This window comes from Bombyx mori, chromosome 4 (genome assembly GCF_030269925.1).
Source record: "Bombyx mori chromosome 4, ASM3026992v2".
Classification (NCBI taxonomy): domain Eukaryota; kingdom Metazoa; phylum Arthropoda; class Insecta; order Lepidoptera; family Bombycidae; genus Bombyx; species Bombyx mori.
This window is the reverse complement of record NC_085110.1, coordinates 16,400,606-16,419,373: the sequence shown is the minus strand read 5'-3', so window position 1 is coordinate 16,419,373 and position 18,768 is coordinate 16,400,606. Positions and strand designations below refer to the sequence as shown.

General features: G+C 35.4%; 1 protein-coding gene across 6 annotated transcripts in view; it reads left to right on the top strand.

The window, feature by feature from the left end:
- LOC110386053 (leucine-rich repeat-containing G-protein coupled receptor 5) overlaps positions 1-18,768 on the top strand; it is a 328,609-nt gene that overhangs the window by 70,963 nt on the left and 238,878 nt on the right. For 2 of the 6 annotated variants that reach the window (XM_038021805.2, XM_038021808.2), the window contains exon 3: positions 15,519-15,577. The exons of the other annotated variants lie outside the window; for them this stretch is intronic. The gene's annotated coding sequence lies outside the window, so the exon portion shown is untranslated. The remainder of the gene's footprint in view (positions 1-15,518; positions 15,578-18,768) is intronic. 6 annotated transcript variants of the gene reach the window in all.

Genomic DNA, 18,768 nt, shown 5'->3' with positions numbered 1-18,768 from the left:
CTTTTTTCGCGTCGAGCTTACCCACTACTATAAGCTTTTCGCGGCTATTAAAATTCCAACAAGCAACGTATCATCGTCACTGACCACGTAGTCTTTTTCTGCTTCAATGACATTATTATATTTATTTCAGTAAGCTGAATAATATATCTGTTAGTTTAATGCAACTGGAACTAGTTCGGCTTCGTTCATGTTGCTATCGCATCCAATAAATATATTCGCAACTCTACAAGAATGTTTACTCCGACGAAATGTTCGCTACGCCCCTACGATGCACATAAAGCGATAGTAGCGACATTTCTCGTTATCTGCGGCGTTCGGCGCAAACGATTCGGAAAATCGAACAGGGCCCGCGTCTCCTTCCATTACCGGTATTAGAGTATTGAACGCCCGATATCGGAGGCTTCAAGCTCCATCACGATTTAATCGCGTGCCATATTCTGATGAGGACGCGTAAGGTGTGAACTCATTCACTTCAGTACTACATTCCTCACAATTTCTTTAAAATAATCAACAAATTCCCAATACTAATCCGAAGTTACCAACTCCCTTTACAATGCATGATAAAGAACGGATTGAAGCTAGTCTAAAAGTAAATGCTGTTGGATATAGCTAAACCACTATTACGGTAGATACTATCAGGTTTCAGATTTTACAATAACACGACAATGAATTTCTGCAGGACAACGTCTCTTGGGTCCGCTAGTATTAACTATATATTACAAACGTAGGAAATAATATAACGACATTAAGAAAAGCGATATTAGGCCGTAAAAGTGTTTTAATTATAAAACCACATGTGATTCAAAAGTTGAATCATGATTATTACACGTAGATCTTGCTCCTTATCGTCTATGATTCAATTTTAAAATCTAATCTTTCCGTTGAACATGACTCAACTACATCTGTTTTGTGTGAATTATAATGAATGGTAACATTGATGTGTACGAAGTCACAAAACAAAAAAAAACTGTTTAAAAATCTCTCAAGCAAATTTATAGAATGCTCAGTTGGGAAATCGTAGGGCATAATAAGCTAAGAAGCTTAGAAAATATAGATAACAATAACCCCAAAGCTCGATAACAGATTGATGCTTTGTACTAAATAAAAAAAATGAGACAAAAGATATACTTACTCCTACGACATCCTCAATTATTGATATATCGGTCGCGTGACGTCAGGGCCCCCACATAGAACGTTCGTATCCCTAATACGATTGTGAAGAGAAAAACTTCCGTCGGAAGGGAATCGGTGCGAGGGGTTCTGTGATATCCGAACTAGAAATAAAACGGTCAAACTTACTCAGGAAGAGAATTGAAAGGTTCCGTTTATAAGTTATATGCGCTTCTCTTTTGTGTTTCAGTTTTCGTTTCATTACGTATGATGAGCGACGATTCTTGATGTTTCGTTTGAGGAAATTGTTCCTGTTTTAACCGACCCGAAAAGAAGGAGGTTCTGCGTTCAATTGTCTATAAATATTGTTTGTGTATGGTCACCGATATCTCCATCATTTGGGGAGTGATTATGAAAAAAAAAAGCGTGTGACACTCGGGGACTACCGCGGTAAAGCTATTACATAGCATTTTTTATCAACTTCAATTATAATTAGACAATAATAATTTAATATTAAAACAATAATAAAATAAGACCACGCTATATTTATAAACATTAACAAAAGTAAGACATTAACAGCTGTCCCCTTCACACGCATTAGCTAGACCGCGCGAGAGAGAGATGGGCAGACTTTTCATCATGCGCATGCAGCGCGACATCACGCCTCGCGCTTATTGACAAATACTACCCAAGCGCAACATGTGAATATGTTGAACGCGAGCTACATGGTAGGCAGAGTGGGGGTATTATATTTTATCTTCGTTACGGAATTTCTTGATTTGGTCGCCGCACTCAAAGCCCGATAAAATCTATGCAATAGCTTAAAAATATTTCTTATGCTCTCGTGTCGGACACAATTTTTAATTAATCTATTTCACTCTTAAAGTCTGTTTTCATTTGGGATGTGAGGTAATTTCAGTTTATAGATTTAGAAACGCTTCCCGCGTTCGCTACATAATAATGAAAGAAAATATAGGAAAAAATAGATCTTACAAGACGAATAAGTAACACACACAAACCCACACACAACACACAGATAATGGAATCTGAAGAGCCATCAACTGCAGAAACTGCGCATTGTCTTGTCAGGGATATCCACAATATCCAATCTACCGGACACAATTTTTAATTAATCTATTTCACTCTTAAAGTCGTTTTCGTTTGGGATGTGTGATAGGTAATTGCAGTTTATAGATTTAGAAATACTTCCCACGTTCTCTACATAATAATGAAAGAAAATATAGGAAAAAAAATAGATCTTACAAGACGAATAAACAACACACATAAACCCACACACAAACACAGATAATGGAATCTGAACAGCCGTCAAGTGCAGAAACGGCGCATTGTCTTGTCAGGGATATCCACAATATCCAATCTACATCGCCTTTGTTCGATGATGGCGAATTTCTATCATACAGCAGACATTTTGCCCGAACTGCAATAGTCAAGGAAATAGTCCGCTAACAACTTCACACAAGATAGATCCGTGTGCACCAGTAGAAATAAATATTGAATGATATTAAGTTGATTTTATAAATACATTCATAATACGTCTCTACGTCCTTAAGCTTACAGACTATTATCCTAATTCAACGGTAACGTTATATGCTCTTACGTCTTTAACGCGATTGCATTCGATTACATAATATTGCTTGTTGAATTGCATACCGTCTCGTAAACACATGCAACGTGTTTACATACAAAGCAGTGTGATTCTTAACAGGTTTGTTTTAACATTCATTATAGCCTGCGTTGAATACAGAGTATATGAACCTTGATGTTTTTTTTCTGTGCCTGGGGCTGAACCCCCTACGAGGAGTATATGGGATTATCTAAATACCTAACAATAGATTAACTGATTTTAATAATATTTTAGTCGTTATAGTAGAGGGTAGGTTATTTTTTATTCGATTGGAACTTCGACTTCATGTCGTGATGTCCATGAACTTCTTTAACCATTCAACATCAGGTGAGTTATTTCTAAAGTTTTCAACTATTACTAGACCAACAACTAATCGCTGCGTTGCAAAGCAATGTGATAAATAACCCATTGACATGCAAGACAAACACACACATAAATTATTACGCATAGAAAAGTCACTAGTTTAAACGCTGTGAACGTTCTGAGTGCTCAAGGTTGGTAGATTGTTGACAATTTATCTTACAAAATAACGATTGCGCTTAAATCACAACAGCAGCTTGAAACAAAAAAAAAAACAACCCGAATTTGGGGCGGTAGTTACCATCGAACACGAGATATTGCTTATTTCTGAATCGCGCTAACGACATTTTCCAGATAAGTTAACATATATACAAGTTCCGAACAATAACATTCACCAGTCACCGTCCTCGTCGAACCCGTCGCTTGCGACGAAGGGCTCGACGAGCGAATTAACCCATAGACACAGCCCACCGAGTTTCTCGCCGGATCTTCTCAGTGGGTCGCGTTTCCGTTCCGGTGGTAGATTCTGCGAAGCACTGCTCTTGCTAGGGTCAGTGTTAGCAACACTCCGGTTCGAGCCCCGTGAGCACACCTACACACGTCAGGGCGACACTTACATTCGGGCCGCATTCGCGAAGCAGCTGCTCTTGAGTTGTTAGGTCTCTTCCGGAGACGCTAGGGCTCGCTCACCTATCTTCCTGAAACTGGATAGGCCAGAAGCTGTTGTTCCTACCTATAAAAAAAAATCGCAACAAACAACCCAATAAAATATTGGGTTGTTTGTTCGATCGATCGACCAAAATTCACATCCTAATGAGTAACATTGTTCCCATTGTTAGATTGTATTGACAAACCGCGCTTGTTGAATGAAACATGCTGTCTATTACAGTATCTATTTAATACTAATGTGTATATTCTCAATACGTGTCGGCACGACATAGGTACATGCCATTCTATAATATGAAATTTACGATCCATTGTCAAAATGCTGTTAGATTAAAAGTGATTTTCATTAAAACACTGCTTTGAGCAGATTTTCAATTATCAATTTATTAATAAAATTTCTTTTATTATTTCTTTTAAGTAAAATTCCTTTTCAATTTGAAATTTTCTTAATATTCTTAAAAAAAATAAACTTACATCATTGATACATTCAATTACTTAAAATACGTCAGAAACATTTCGTTACGTTCCCCTTTGTTCGCAGCCAGCCTCAACAATCTTTTAGCTATTTGTTCATTCTACTACAGATTCGCGAATTTAACTCGAAAACGCTAGTAAGTAATCGCATAATCCTCTTACTAATAAAGTCACACTCCTACCTAAATTTAGTCTGTTGTCACACACAATAATAAGTTATCTGTAAGTGAAAAAATAAAAAACATGGTCATGTTGTACTACTAATGGTTTCGAGGCGTCTTCATGAGAATCATTGATTGATACCAGAATTTTGTTGTTAGTAAACGGTAACTATAGGACCTCCGGCCATAGCTTCAATACAACCGAAATTTGACCTAGTGCCCTTAGCTAACGTTAACGTTGTGGTCTATGAATTTCATACGTAATGTTAATCAATCATTTTGATTTTGAATGACATTGAATAATTTTAAATCATTTCAATGATCTTCATGTTTTTTAACTTCAGAATATCAGTACATTTACATAAAGGTTCAGTAACCAGATGACGTCCTTTTTTTGACTCAGATGCGTAGCATAACAAATTTCAGTAGGCAGCGTCTTGGCATTGCTGATTTCTTTAAGCGACGATGTCCACGTATCAGGTGGGCCGTACGCTCGTCTGACTATAAAGGTAATAAAAAATTACCGGATTCATTCATTAAAAGTATTGTAATATTCGTAAAATTACATTTGAAAGTGCTTTGCCCTTTGATTGGTCTTCGAGTATTAAAAGGCTTAGTTGAAAGAATAGTATACGAGATTGCTACAACAGAATGATAGAAAATAGTAGTAGTAACTGCTGGTTCTTGTCTTTTGATTGAAAAACTAATTTCATAAATGTACAAGCTAGCCTAGCAGAGCCTGGGGTCAGTATCTGTTGACTATTTAACATTTATAAAACGTGACTATGTATTTACAAAAAGCTTTGTTCCAAAAATCTCTATAATCATGAAAATTTCGTAACCAATCGAGTGCAAATAGTAATTTTTCGTGTTATATTCGGTTCACGTGTTGCCAACTTCTTCAGTTCGTTTCACCCTTCGCTAAAGTTAAAGGAGGATCGTTTCTCGACAATAGGTGCCCAATCGATACATAATCGAATCAATTTGTAAAAAATACCGATGAAGTTTTGACAGTCGGGAAAAATTCGTCTTGAAACATTTGCGACCTATCAGACGAGTTATTCGGTAAAGTTCTAAATTCTCCGAATAAGTTGCAAGGTACAAAAATCGAGGATTCCTGAAAATAATCAAGTAAACACTACATCTATTTGATCCTTAGGCTTCTGTTAGATTTTAAGCAGAGCGTATATGAGGAAAGCTATTGAGCCTATGTTTTGGATGCGTTCATTGCGAAATTACAAAATTCCACTTCAGTCGTCTACATATATTTTATTGCTCATATGGGTGAACGAGCTTACTTTCCTGCACAGCTTTCATATTGTAGTCTACTCACGTGTTAGCAACTTCTTTCTCTTGTATCACCCCTCACGAAGCTATCTCCCTGACGGTACTTCGTCCAATCGATACGCGTCTTTAACATGGAACATTCGCTTTGCTGGTTTTAAAGTAACGTCGTTCTAGCTGTGATGTGGAACAGAGCTTTTTGGTTCTGGAACTTTCAATACAAATTTTCTATTTTTATTGGATAGATTACAGCTGACCTAGTACCTTTGGTTAGGGATAACTTATTTGACTTTACTATGTGACTTTAACTGCTTGGCTTCATACATAGGATTTCTGTAACAATAATAATAATAATAATAATCATTTCTTTATTTGTATAGAATGCAGGTACAAGTATGGTCTTAGTATAAAATATATTCAATCCCAGTATATTCTGCCTATTGGCATACAAAATTGAAGGAGAAACTTACAGCTAATTTAAACTAGGTACTAAGATAAATTTAAGAATGTGATCACAAAAAGTTTATTATAGAAATTGAGATCTTTAATAAGCAGTTGTTACAATTGGAGTGTTACAATTCATCATTTAAGAAATCGGTAACAGACTAATAACACTTCTTTAATAAGAGCGAAGACAGGAGTTGTTTAAATTTCCTTAAGGGCTAATCTTTTATACTATTCGGAAATTTGTTGAATATAATAGGAGCCATACCAATAATGTTTTCTTCAACAATGCGGTGTTAAATTGACTTGTATATAATAAATTCTTATGTTACTAACCAAAATTGTTGTTTTTTTTTAAATGGCAGAGGGAGCCAATGCCTTGTCAGCTATTCCAATTCAGTTCTTCAAACTTCAAACAAAAACAATAAATACTTCTCAAAAGATATTAGCAGAATAGTGATAACAACTTATACGCAACGTGCAATGTTTTCATGGTTGGTTGCCAATTAATTTATATGACTGATGAAATATGCAACCTTTTTGCGATTTATTTATCATCGATGAGAGTTACTAAATAAATAATTCAACGAATAAGTCCAAAATCAAAACGTGTAAACATTTTAAGAGAGTTCACTCGATTCTTGCAGCCCACTTTGTTATTCCATTCAGAATAAAGGGCATTAGAGCATCCAAGGAAAATACTCTTGTTTGAATTGGGAATCAGGTCAAACTAGTAGCACTGCATATCTTTTCAGGTTAGATAAATTATCTATGTAGGCCTCTCGGATAAATTAATCATGTTAATGCTAAGTAATAAGCAGTGCAAGCGACAGTGTGATAAGAATTATGTCGCATTTTGATATGTTTTTAGTGCATATATAAGGAATATAATTTTGTGCCAGGAATAGGCAAGATGGTTGTATGTACTTATATTGCTCACACAGAATTTTCGAAAATTTATAAAATTTGTGCATGTGTGTTATCTGAATAGTTTTTACTTTATTGGTCTGCTACTTAATATCGACGCTTGAAAGGCACACGTGACTAAACGACAATGCGTGAACTTTACAGTAGACTAATTTAAAGTTGAAATACCTGAAAACAAAATTTATTTTAATGAATCCAGCTGTAGTAGAATCTAGTTAGTAGCTGTAGGATTGAAATGATTTTAATAGACCTAGAAATATATTTTTTTTGCGCATCGAATATGGTTATTTCCTATCATTTATGTACAAAGCAGTTATTGTCGCTTAGTCACTTTTGCCTTTCAAGCGTCGATATGTGTTCTACGCTACAGTACTGTATTCTTACCATTCAGATATCGGTCATAGTAAATACTGCGCTAATCCCTTTTTAAAAGCCATATTTTTGAACAACTAAATTCAAAGACAGCTCAAATTCAACACTTATTCTATTCGACTATTCGAAAATTCATCGAAACACAAAAGCTAAAACACAAGTACATGAACAAGTGAATCTCCGAAAACGCCTTGAACATTCTCATTTCTAGCTCCGAACTCGTTTGAATAATCTGTGCTGTAGGATTCCTGCAATTGTTGAATTTAAACACTTCACGGCTGGAACTAAGCCAACAGGAATATTTACGATCGGCACAGACCAAACATTTAAGCCATATAAACGCAGTTCAACAATGCTAGAGGTCCAACACAACTTTTCCTTCGCCGAAATTAGATGCCAATTTACATATTCGCGTTACTGTTTGTCGTAAGCTTTATAATCCTTGTTAGTGGGATGCTAAAAGTTTGGCAACGGGGCATCAAAACATAGAGCGCTTCAAAAGTTAGAGGTCATTTTAGTTTATCATGTTGAAATGATACCAGGAGGGCTTTTTGAGGGCGTTCGAGTAGGTATTACCGCGCTAGCAATATTCATTAGATAGATCGGTGTTTTTTTTTAGGATTGGATTACTGGTGGCCCGGAGGAGATCGGTGTACGAGTTGACATTGAAAATCTGAGGCTATGTAGTTCGATTCCGCTAAGAAGTCTCGATTGGATCGTAAAATGGCTGTCGCACTTTCCAAACTAGGACGCATGCTATAGGCCTCAGGAAAAAATAAAATCCGGATGGTCGTGACCTCGTACCTTCCAAAAAAACTTGAAATAACCTATGCTCTACCTACGTACATAAGATTTGATAAAAAAAACGAAAACGAAGCGAAACTACCTCAGATCCATCACCCCTCCCTTGAAAGGCATGCTCTGATACCGATGGGACACGATCGCGATCAGGAAGAGAAAGTCACGAGCTATTTAAACATCAGATGAAAAATCTTCAAATCAATCTTTTAATACATAATCCAATTACCCGAAACGTCTTTACCAATCTAACTTGAAACTAATGAAGCATTTTAATTACAAATTTAGTTAAATCTCTCATTTCGGATTCTATCAATCAAATCGTTTCGGACGCTACGTTTAGATGGTTTGAGATTTATCTCCGCAGGCACAATAACATCAGGCTAATTGGCATTGACAATAAGCCGATGGATTTCGTTAACTGAAAATCGATCGTACAATTGTTTCTTTAAGTTTCGTAGTAAATTTCATCTGTCGTATTGAACATTTTGTAGTATTTTGTTCGCGATATTCTTTGATATTATATAGATTGTAGATTAAATATTTTTACAATGCTTCTCGTCGCTCAGCGGTTTCATATAGGCTTCTGAATCAAGAATATACAAATTCGAGTTGTTTAATCGGTAATTTAAAGATACCTAGTATTTATGTATATGCGTGCTCGCTGTTGGAGCTCTGAGTTTGAATACCGAGCATGTAATGAATGTTAGTAATTTAAAAATTTGTGGTGTCGTGGGGCACCGGATAGGAACCAAGTTCTTTATTATAAAAATATTAATTTTAAGTTCTATTCGAGGTATAAAGAAAATAAAACTGGAGGTTTCGCAACAAACCACGGTAATTCGGTAACGTGTGCACTTATTGTGGTACACTTCATTCACGGTTGTTTGAGTAAGAGTTAGTGTATTGCGCAAACAAACGGTCTGAGATCGTGTTCAATGAATAATAAAAAAATATGTTATTTTTTGTACGTTATTACAAAGTTAAGTCGTACACTGCGTGCATTACTAATAAAAATCATACGTTACGGACTTTTTTCCCGGTTAAGGTACCCCTCCGCATCGTCCCATAAGGAACTTCGTTCCAAAAAGTTATCATTTAAAAGGACCATCATATGAAGATTAATTCTAATCTTTTTATGAAAACGTCATATGACGGATGTCCGTTATATCATGTGAACAAGCTTTGTAAATAATTTCATCACATCAGCCGCAATGATAAATGCCTACGCGTCTTATGATGAATAGTATCTGAAGGACCATCATTAAGGAAACTACATGTAGAAAACGACAAGAGTAATAAGGCAGGCGACCCGTTATGATTAATATGTTGGTGTTGACGTGAGCTCTGCGCGGCTCACTAATGAAGAATGCCCGAGCCCACACGGTCGCGTGCTTATATAACCCCTCCCACTGCCCCGTGATTGATGACGCGGTTACTGCGTCACTTCTGTCCCGCGGTCGCTCGACTGATGTGGGTGCAGTATTTAATCTTATTCGGGTCTGCTCGTTTATCGTATTTGCTTATTTACTTCAATCCCGTAAAATTTACGTTCAGAATTATTCATTCAGTACCTACGAGAAATAATTCCGTTGCCTAAAATTAAAATTGTGTTTTTTCTCTTCCGAATGAATTAAAAACGTCACTTCGACTTTAGGTTTCATGTCCGAACCGTTAATTAAATAAACAAATCTACACAATGGAAGCCCATTTTCTAGAACAAACAGAAACGATCGTCCCAGTTTCGGCTAACTCACGAACCGTCAGTCGGAATCGGCGCACATTAGCCCGCTGAACGGGCAACCCCCTTTTGATTAATAAGTGCTGTTGACATTTTAATTAACCCGGGTAAAAGTCGCGCCGAAGCCTCTTTGTTTCCAAGCTTTATGGGGATGCTCAAATGCCAGTGTGTCGCTTTTGTATCACACCCTGTATACAGTGTACATCGTGTTATATTTTTGAATGGGCCAGATATTTTACGCGACCGCAGTGAGTCGTGATATTGTCGACGATATTAATATACTAAAATGGTAATAGAGTACTGATTAGATAAGTTGATGATGTCATCCAAGTAAGTTATATATTTGGATATGCTCGAAAAATTCAAAATTAAAGACTTCGAACATAAAATAATTTAATTAAGAAAGATGCTAGTTGTAAGCTATCCCAGGATAAATGTTATAATTGGAACCTTATAACGCTCTAGGAGCTACTTAATACTAAGTGCGCCAGCTCTATTAATGTGACCACGTGGAAATATCACATAAAATACCCGCAGAATTTTCAAAATAGTGGGACTACTCTTCCATTTTAATTACACTTATGGGATTTTTCTACGTTTGGCCACATTAATATCACACTTAATTAAAGTAACGAAACCAGAACGTGGAAATTAACGTAAATCTAACACAACATAACGAAGCAGAATTTTAATTACTGGCAACACAAAGAATCTCGTAATCCCCGGGAAAAAAATTATTAAAGCACGTAAAGTCGTTAGCTGAGAACGACACGTGGTTTAACATTTGCATCTTTTTATTAAGAAGAGCACAGGGTATATACTCGCGTCTTTATCCTATTTATTTTATAATCACTTATTACTGATGTTTCTAGTTTCATCCGTGAAGTTTTCAAACGTGTATACAAAATAATATTCTAATTTTAATTTTCCTTCACTAAAATAACAATCAAAAAGGTTGTATCAGTAATTTTTAGCCTTATTCCCCCAATCTGAAGAGCTTAGGTGTCTGCACCAATGACTAGGTCACTCATTAATATGATGCCCATACTAATTAGTGTTCTAAATACAAAAGCGACTTTAGTTGTTTGGTGATTTTGTTTGTTACGCTTTACGTCTTAAGCAATCGATCGAATGATCATCACTAACAATTTTACTTCTACGTTTTAGGGGTATAGAAAGGAACATAAGGTACTTTTCATCCTGAGCTCGTGTCACAGTTTAGATAAAAAATTCAGAGTTCAGTACTTATAACAAGATGTTTTTTTTTATTATTAAATAAGTCAAACAAACAGAAGATATCAAAATTATATTAGGACTATTCTATAGATTTTATATATTCTATATAGTATTTTTTTTGTAAATATAGACTTAAACAAACTTAAACAAAAAATTCAAAGCCAATTCTTGTTAACTACTTTTTTTTTATTAATTAAATTAAATATTTGATTACATATTACGAAAGCAATAATATATTTTAATAATATACCATACATACGATATTCACAACGCATCGCTATACAATTTTATTAATATCGGAAGTTAATATACAAATTCAAATATATAAACGTTACGGTTTTATTTTAAAATTGAACTAAAAAAATATATCAATAGAGTCTTTCAAACGAAACCCCATATCGACCATGAATTTCTATATTAGATTTATCATGACTTGATAATAGCCGGTGCGTATCATTTTTTTCTTATTCCTTTAAGAATAAAGTTGAAATTTGCATATCACAACGGAGGAATTCCGCAGAATTGCAATTCCATCAGACAGACGACAAAAAATGGTCGCGACAGCGATGACGTCACATTAAATTAATAACAGGAAATCAATGTGGGAAGGTGTCGGGTTTCTTATTATGTTATTTTTTTCTTTTCTTATTATGACATTTTAAATTTGGAACACTCACTATCGGGAGACAGCCATTAATGCAATACTGCATTAATTGATGGGACCTAAGGCGTCCCAATTTGAAAATCGAACACGAGCTATTTGAAAATATTAACGAAGGCTTCAACCTAATATATTAAAGTGAGGTGGGAAGTGAGAGGGCCTATACTTACTAAAAATTTTAAGATCTTTAAATGGATGTTGGCTGTCTCAAAATCTTTTTCCCGTTTGTTAGTGTATTCTAATAAAACACGCCTAGAACAGAATCCACAAAAGAAAATCTCATATTTCTCGGCTCCAACAATAAGAATGCAAAGATGCTTCGTAACACCATCAATAAACCACAATGGCGGCAATCATTGCTGTCGTAATAGATAGTGTTCGTTTCCGTTTCGTTCTATTATAACACGAACGCCAATAAACAAACTTAAACGAGACGAAGTCACATAACTCAAATTGAATTGTGATTGTTTAGCACGCAAGCAAACATACACCGATTATGAAACTCAAGATTTGAATGAACCGAAAAATGGAGATTTCGATTTATACGAAAATGAAGAGAAGCTTAATTTTTCTTTTAAAATAAATAGTTTCAGCTTAAAATATATTTTGAATAATATAAAGTTTTGAAGACAGCGATAAAAATTAAATTCTACAAACATTTGGCTGTATGCGCTATGTCTCCTTAGGCTACATAGGAACACAAAATTCCAAAAATAAAGTACGATTCGAAATTTGAAATTTCTTTAATCGCGACATACCGGTAAAATGGGGCGATTAGGGATTGAAAGGCGAATCGGGAAAAAACCGGGAAAATCTTTCGACGCTCAATATAAGTTTTATATTCGTTGCAAAATCTTCCATTTTTTTGTAGTTTAATAGTAGAATGTTGAAAGTTCACAAAACAACTCTGAATATGCATGATAATAGCTGCTAACTTATAAAAAATCGCGTTTCAAATTAACTTCCTGTGGTGGTAATTATTTTAGTGCTAGAAACTTTGCTCTCTTTTATTTATTTGATAATAATAGAAGACGACTATGATTTATAAACGTTATTTACTGTTTGAACCAGCATATATATTAAAGGTAAGTCTCAGTTGTTATTGGTTTTAATGTATTTGATTAAATAAAAATACATGTAAAAATCTGTTGTTTTTGGGGATATTGGGGACGTCTTAGGTACAAATAACAACGAAAAAGGTGTCAATTGGGATGAGAATACGTGAAATGGAAACGACCTAAGTATAAATAGGTACAGGTTTGTAGGGTTGTCTATGTAGTTATAACAATATTTTTTAAATTTGTTGGTAAAAATCTGGTTTATCGAAGCGAAATTGGGAATAAGACTTTAGTTGAAATAGATAAGCAATTTAATATAAGTAAGTCGATTTTGCAGAGACATGTAACAAGATCAATGAAATCTCAAGGTGGACAAAAATGTCTAAGTAATACATAATAAAATATTTAATATTTGTTCAGAGTGGGGGTATTCATCTGATTAATCCATAGAATAACCGACACACCTAATCTCTTAACCCAGATAGAAATATCAGCCCCTAAGTACTTACCAAGAACAGAGAAATATAAACCGTTTCTAAGAAAGCTATATATGTATATATATATATTTTTTTTGTTGTTGTTGTTACTGCACTGTCGATTGCACCTATAATTGAGGTGATGTCTGCCATGTACTTTTGTCAGTTTTTCAATTTTTTTTATTGATGATCACTTTGTTGGTGCAACTAAATAAATAAATTAATTAAAACTATATATAAAAATAAAAGTAGTGCCAACCCTAGCAAATTTCTCATTTCGTCCCAATTAACCGCAATTTTCGGGTAAATAGGGATTACACCTATTTTTGCATTTTTTGCTTAAACTGGAATGCTACTTGCATAATTTTAAATTAGACAACAAAGATGCCCCCAAGACTCAATCATTTTGATCCTGATATAGCATTATATACATCAACAACTACCTTAAAATTGCTCATAAAGTTGGAATTTGTCCCTAATCGCCCCATTTTACGGTACATAATTTTCAGTATCAATATTTTAAAAATTCGAGTGGCTACACGTTCTTGGATATCTTGGATATTTGAAAAGTGTGGGGTAACACCTAATATGTTAACAAGGTTGTTTTTTTTTTGTCTCTTCAATAAATAAAAGTAAGAACACAGCTAATTAAAGGTGCTTCGCTCTCGTGTATCACGGATACAATCACGTCACTGTCTACACTAATAATAAAATTGTAGACAAAACGATGTGTCCTGGTCTGTACGTTTGTTTTTTTTATTTTTATTTTTTATTGCTTTGGGTGGACGAGCTCCCAGCCCACCTGGTGTGAAGTGGTTACTGGAACCCATAGTCATCTACAACGTAAATGCAACACCCATCTTAAGATATAAGTTCGAAGGTCTCAGTATAGTTACAACGGCTGCCCCACCCTTCAAAACGAAACGCATTACTGCTTCACGACAGACATAGGCAGGGCGGTGGTACCTACCTGTGATTTACTCTCTTACGTACTTTAATCTCCAATCGTTTCGTATTTCAGTTGCAACTTAAATCGAAATCTATTAATATTGGATAAGTTTCAAACGAGATGATATGGTAATGAAAACAAAAAAAAAACAGAATAATTTTGACTTGTGATATTTTATTGGTACGAGCAACTTTATGAAATAGTATTATTTAAAAACTAGCATTTCGTTCTTTGTTTATGAATATGTGATGACCATCTGATAAATTTTTTAATGTAAAAATAGTTTCGAACAAGTCTCCCCGTGAAAATATCGGTAACTGAAAAACAGTTTTTTTCGCAACCCAATAAAATAAAATACTTATCCTTCATTTTGCTAAACATTTTTCGGTCTCAAAGTTTCTACAAAGTTCGCGGATTTACCGGCGGTCGTGGATCCGCGATTGATACAGTAATAATACAATATTGACAGAATAAAATTATTATTAAGACAATAGTAAGAACAGTTAACAACTTTGATACCATGATAAATTCACAAGTACTTTGACATGAACAATTCTACTGTAAAAAAATTCAAAACTACAACTCAGTTCGAAGATTCGAAATTGACGATGCTCTAATAATCAAGTATTTTATTTATTAATTTTTGTAATGTACCATAACCTAGTTACAAAACTAGGATTACAATCTAGCTTAATAAAGCTAATAAGTAATTTTAATTTAACATTAATTACTATTCTACATAAGATAATCAAGTACAATTCATTTTTTTCCATTCAAGCCATACTTATATATACATCAATACGCCATACATACAAGCATATCATACGTCATCTTTGCAATCATACCCTTCTCTCGCATATCCTATTTCATACAGTCCAACCAAGTATTTCTAGAGCACGTCCTGCCCCTCCCACATGATTCAGGAGGAATCTTTCAAATCTAAATCTGATCCCTAAAATTTTTTAATTCACCAATACTTCATACCTAAAATAAATCGTTTTGCAGTCGTTAGTCTTCATAGACCACACAAATTAGATTTTCGTATTGTTTTAAATGCGAATACAAATTGGAAATTTGCAATTCGAATAATCATTAATTGAGACTTCAAACAGACTATAAACAAAACGAAAAATTAAACTAACTCAATTCGAGAAAAATGTCAAAAAATATATTTGAATTGCTTTAAATAAAATGCTATCGTTATTTTTATTTACAGGTAAGACAGCCTCAGGATTTTCTCATGAAAGAGAACACAAACGCAACGATACAACAAAGGTTAATTCAATGCATTTATCTAAAAGAAATCTAAACATTTATATATTCTAGATTGAATCGTATTTGATTCGAAATAGTACTATTATTGGCAACAATATTATATTTTAATCACACGAAGACAGTCATCATCAAAAGAACAGTTTGCAGGCCTTTCACTACTGTATATAAACTGGTGTACAAGATGAACTGATCACAATATATCATTTAGTCATTTGCCAATCACCTTGATATATAAGTTCAACTTATTAATTAAGTTGTGTCACGAATATCCCAATGAACATAACTCACAATTTTCTTACAGGCAGTAAGCTTTTTGTGAGCCCAAACGATTAGGTACCACCACTCCACTTTCGTACCAAATCAGTAGATCCATCAAACGCTGAACCACCTTATAAACAAATGATTCATACAACAAGTTGCGTGTAATGAAACAACCCGGAGAGTCCCGAAATAATGCGATTAAGCGAATGAAAGGCCGAAGCGAACAAAGCAAATGTGATTACCGCTTTGTCGGTACAAAGAAATAAGTAATAATTTCTTTTACGGATTCCCTCTTCGGTACCATTATTATGTTTTTTAATTTGTTCTCGGCCTATCCATTTCTTTTGGGCGGCCTATCGTGAAACATCATAATTTATGTGTAACTAACTGGCTGGCATTTAATTTTTTTCTTAAAATCTTAGGTCTATGGCATATCTTCTTTTTAACGAAACAAAAACACGGTATATAGTCTCTGAAACTAGCCATCCCGTGACAACTTTGTATCGTATTGAATTAATGATTATCTGACCTTTTTTCTGACCACATTGCGACCCACCACTAGTAAAATATGTCCAGCTATCTTCAAAATAAGTAATCGATAGTGCTCACATAATAAGTAGACGATTTGTCGACTATAAACTTATGTTTCCTTTGCCGATATTAAGATATTGCTAGTATTGCTGAAACCACAACAGATGGATGACTAAAGTATAGATTTCGTCTATTACCAAATAGACGTGACGTGAGTCTCGTGTTGATAAAGAAATACGTTATTAACATGAGACCTGCAGATTTTTATTTACGTTACATTTGGATATGTTATAAACCCATTGGAACCACCGTAGTGCCTGTATCGTTACGAAGACATGGGATCTGGTCTGAAGACAAATGGCAATTCTCGAACTGCAGTATAGACGCGTACCGGTAACCACCAACGGCCGTCTGGTGTAGTGGTAAGTGACATGGTCACTACACAAGGGGGTTGCGGGTTCGAATTCCGCCAAGGGAAGATATTTGTATGATAAATATAAATGTCTTTTCCAGAGTTATGGATGTATATTAAATATATGTATGTGTATAATAAAAATCTTATATTTATACATTTATACAATTATACAAAAAAAAATTAACTCTAAGTCATCCATTTTTGCGCATAAAAGTTTTATTTTTAGAGAGAGAGAGAGAATACACTTTATTGCACATCAAAACACAATATATATTCAAATAACTGTCAAAAAGCAGATACATTTGTACAATAGGCGGTCTTATCGTTATAAGCGATCTCTTCCAGACAAACGTTTAATGTACAGAAATTTTATAAAATATAAAAATATAGCAGGTATGTCGCGGTGTACTATACACAATAAATACAGTATTATAGAAAATATATACATACAATAAACAGATATATACCATTTACATTTAATATGAAATATATAACTAACTGATTTATATACATACTTACATACAATACATACTAATATACACATAATAATTTTTATTCTACTAATTAGAAATTAGGGGCAGAAATTGAAAGATAAACAGCAGAAATTATACCATAGATGAATTAATCGAATGTGGTAAAAGTAACTAGAAGTGGCCTGTGTCGCGTACCCGCATCTTGTGATAAGCAACCAGATAGATCTTAAATTTAATTTGAGTCTTTTGTATATCTTTTGCTGTGCACGCGAAGAAAGTTTATATTTAATCTACGTGGAGTCGGAGAGGACGTAGAGCAATACAGTAACAGGCGGTCCCCTGCGACTGTTAAGCCCACATCTTTTGTTCTTCAGTTTTGTGCGAAACTTTTGATTTGGCAGACATACGTTGGAGTAGGTACTTGTGACGTATTATTTATTGTGTGAACAACGCAAGTTCGAGACACGAAAACAGAGATTTTATTGGGTACCACAAACTTGACAACTGATCATAACAAAACTTTTTTTTTTTTTTTTTTTTTTTATGATTGAAGGATTACTGGTGGCCCGAAGGCCTTTCCAGTTTCACCAGGACAGGTGGGCGAGCAAAGGCTCAGCCAGGAGGGGTAGGATTTGCTAACAACTGCCCGAGCGCCTCCGAAGGAGACCTAACAACTCAAGAGCAATTGTTTCGCGAATGAATCTACTACCGGATCGGAATCGCGACCCGCTGAGAAGATCCGGCGAGAAACTCAGCGGGCTGATGCATGGGTTAGGTTGCACGTCGACCTCTTTGTCGAGTTCGACGAGTACGGTTACCGGGGTCCCTAAGCCTGCCCCTAGTATTAGAGCTGAAGGCATCTAATGCAAAGGTTATTGGATCTGATGGATCCGTAAGGACGTGTCTAGGGCGTCGACGGTGACTGGCTCCTGCATGATCAGGATTCGGGGAGTAGTCAGCGGCGGCTACGATAAGGCGATTATCATGACGCATAGCCTTATCGAAGTATCGTTCCGACGCTGACTTCATGTATTTCCGAATTGATTCGAGGCCCAGGTCGTCGTGTAGGTCAACGTTCCTCACGAACCACGGAGCCCCGACAGCTAACCTGCAAAAGCGGGATTGTAGGGATTGGAGGGTGTCTATGTGTGTGCGGGCCGCGTGAGCGAACACCACACTCGCGTAAGTCATGACGGGCCTTATGCAAGTTTTGTAAAGTGTCACCTTGTTCCGAAGGGACATTTTACTCCGCTTACAGATCATGGGGTAGAGTCTACCGAGAATAAACGCGGCACGGTCACGGACTGATTTTATATGCGGGCGGAATGTCATCGATGCGTCCAGGGTAACGCCCAGGTACTTGACCTTCCTGGCCCAGGGTATGGATTGACTAAAGAGAGTAATCGGGGGTGTGAGATTCCTCCTCCTAATACGGGAGGAAATCCGTGTGGAGCTTCCCCTCTGAAATAGCACCGCAGTACTTTTCGCTGGGTTGATGTCTATGCGCCATT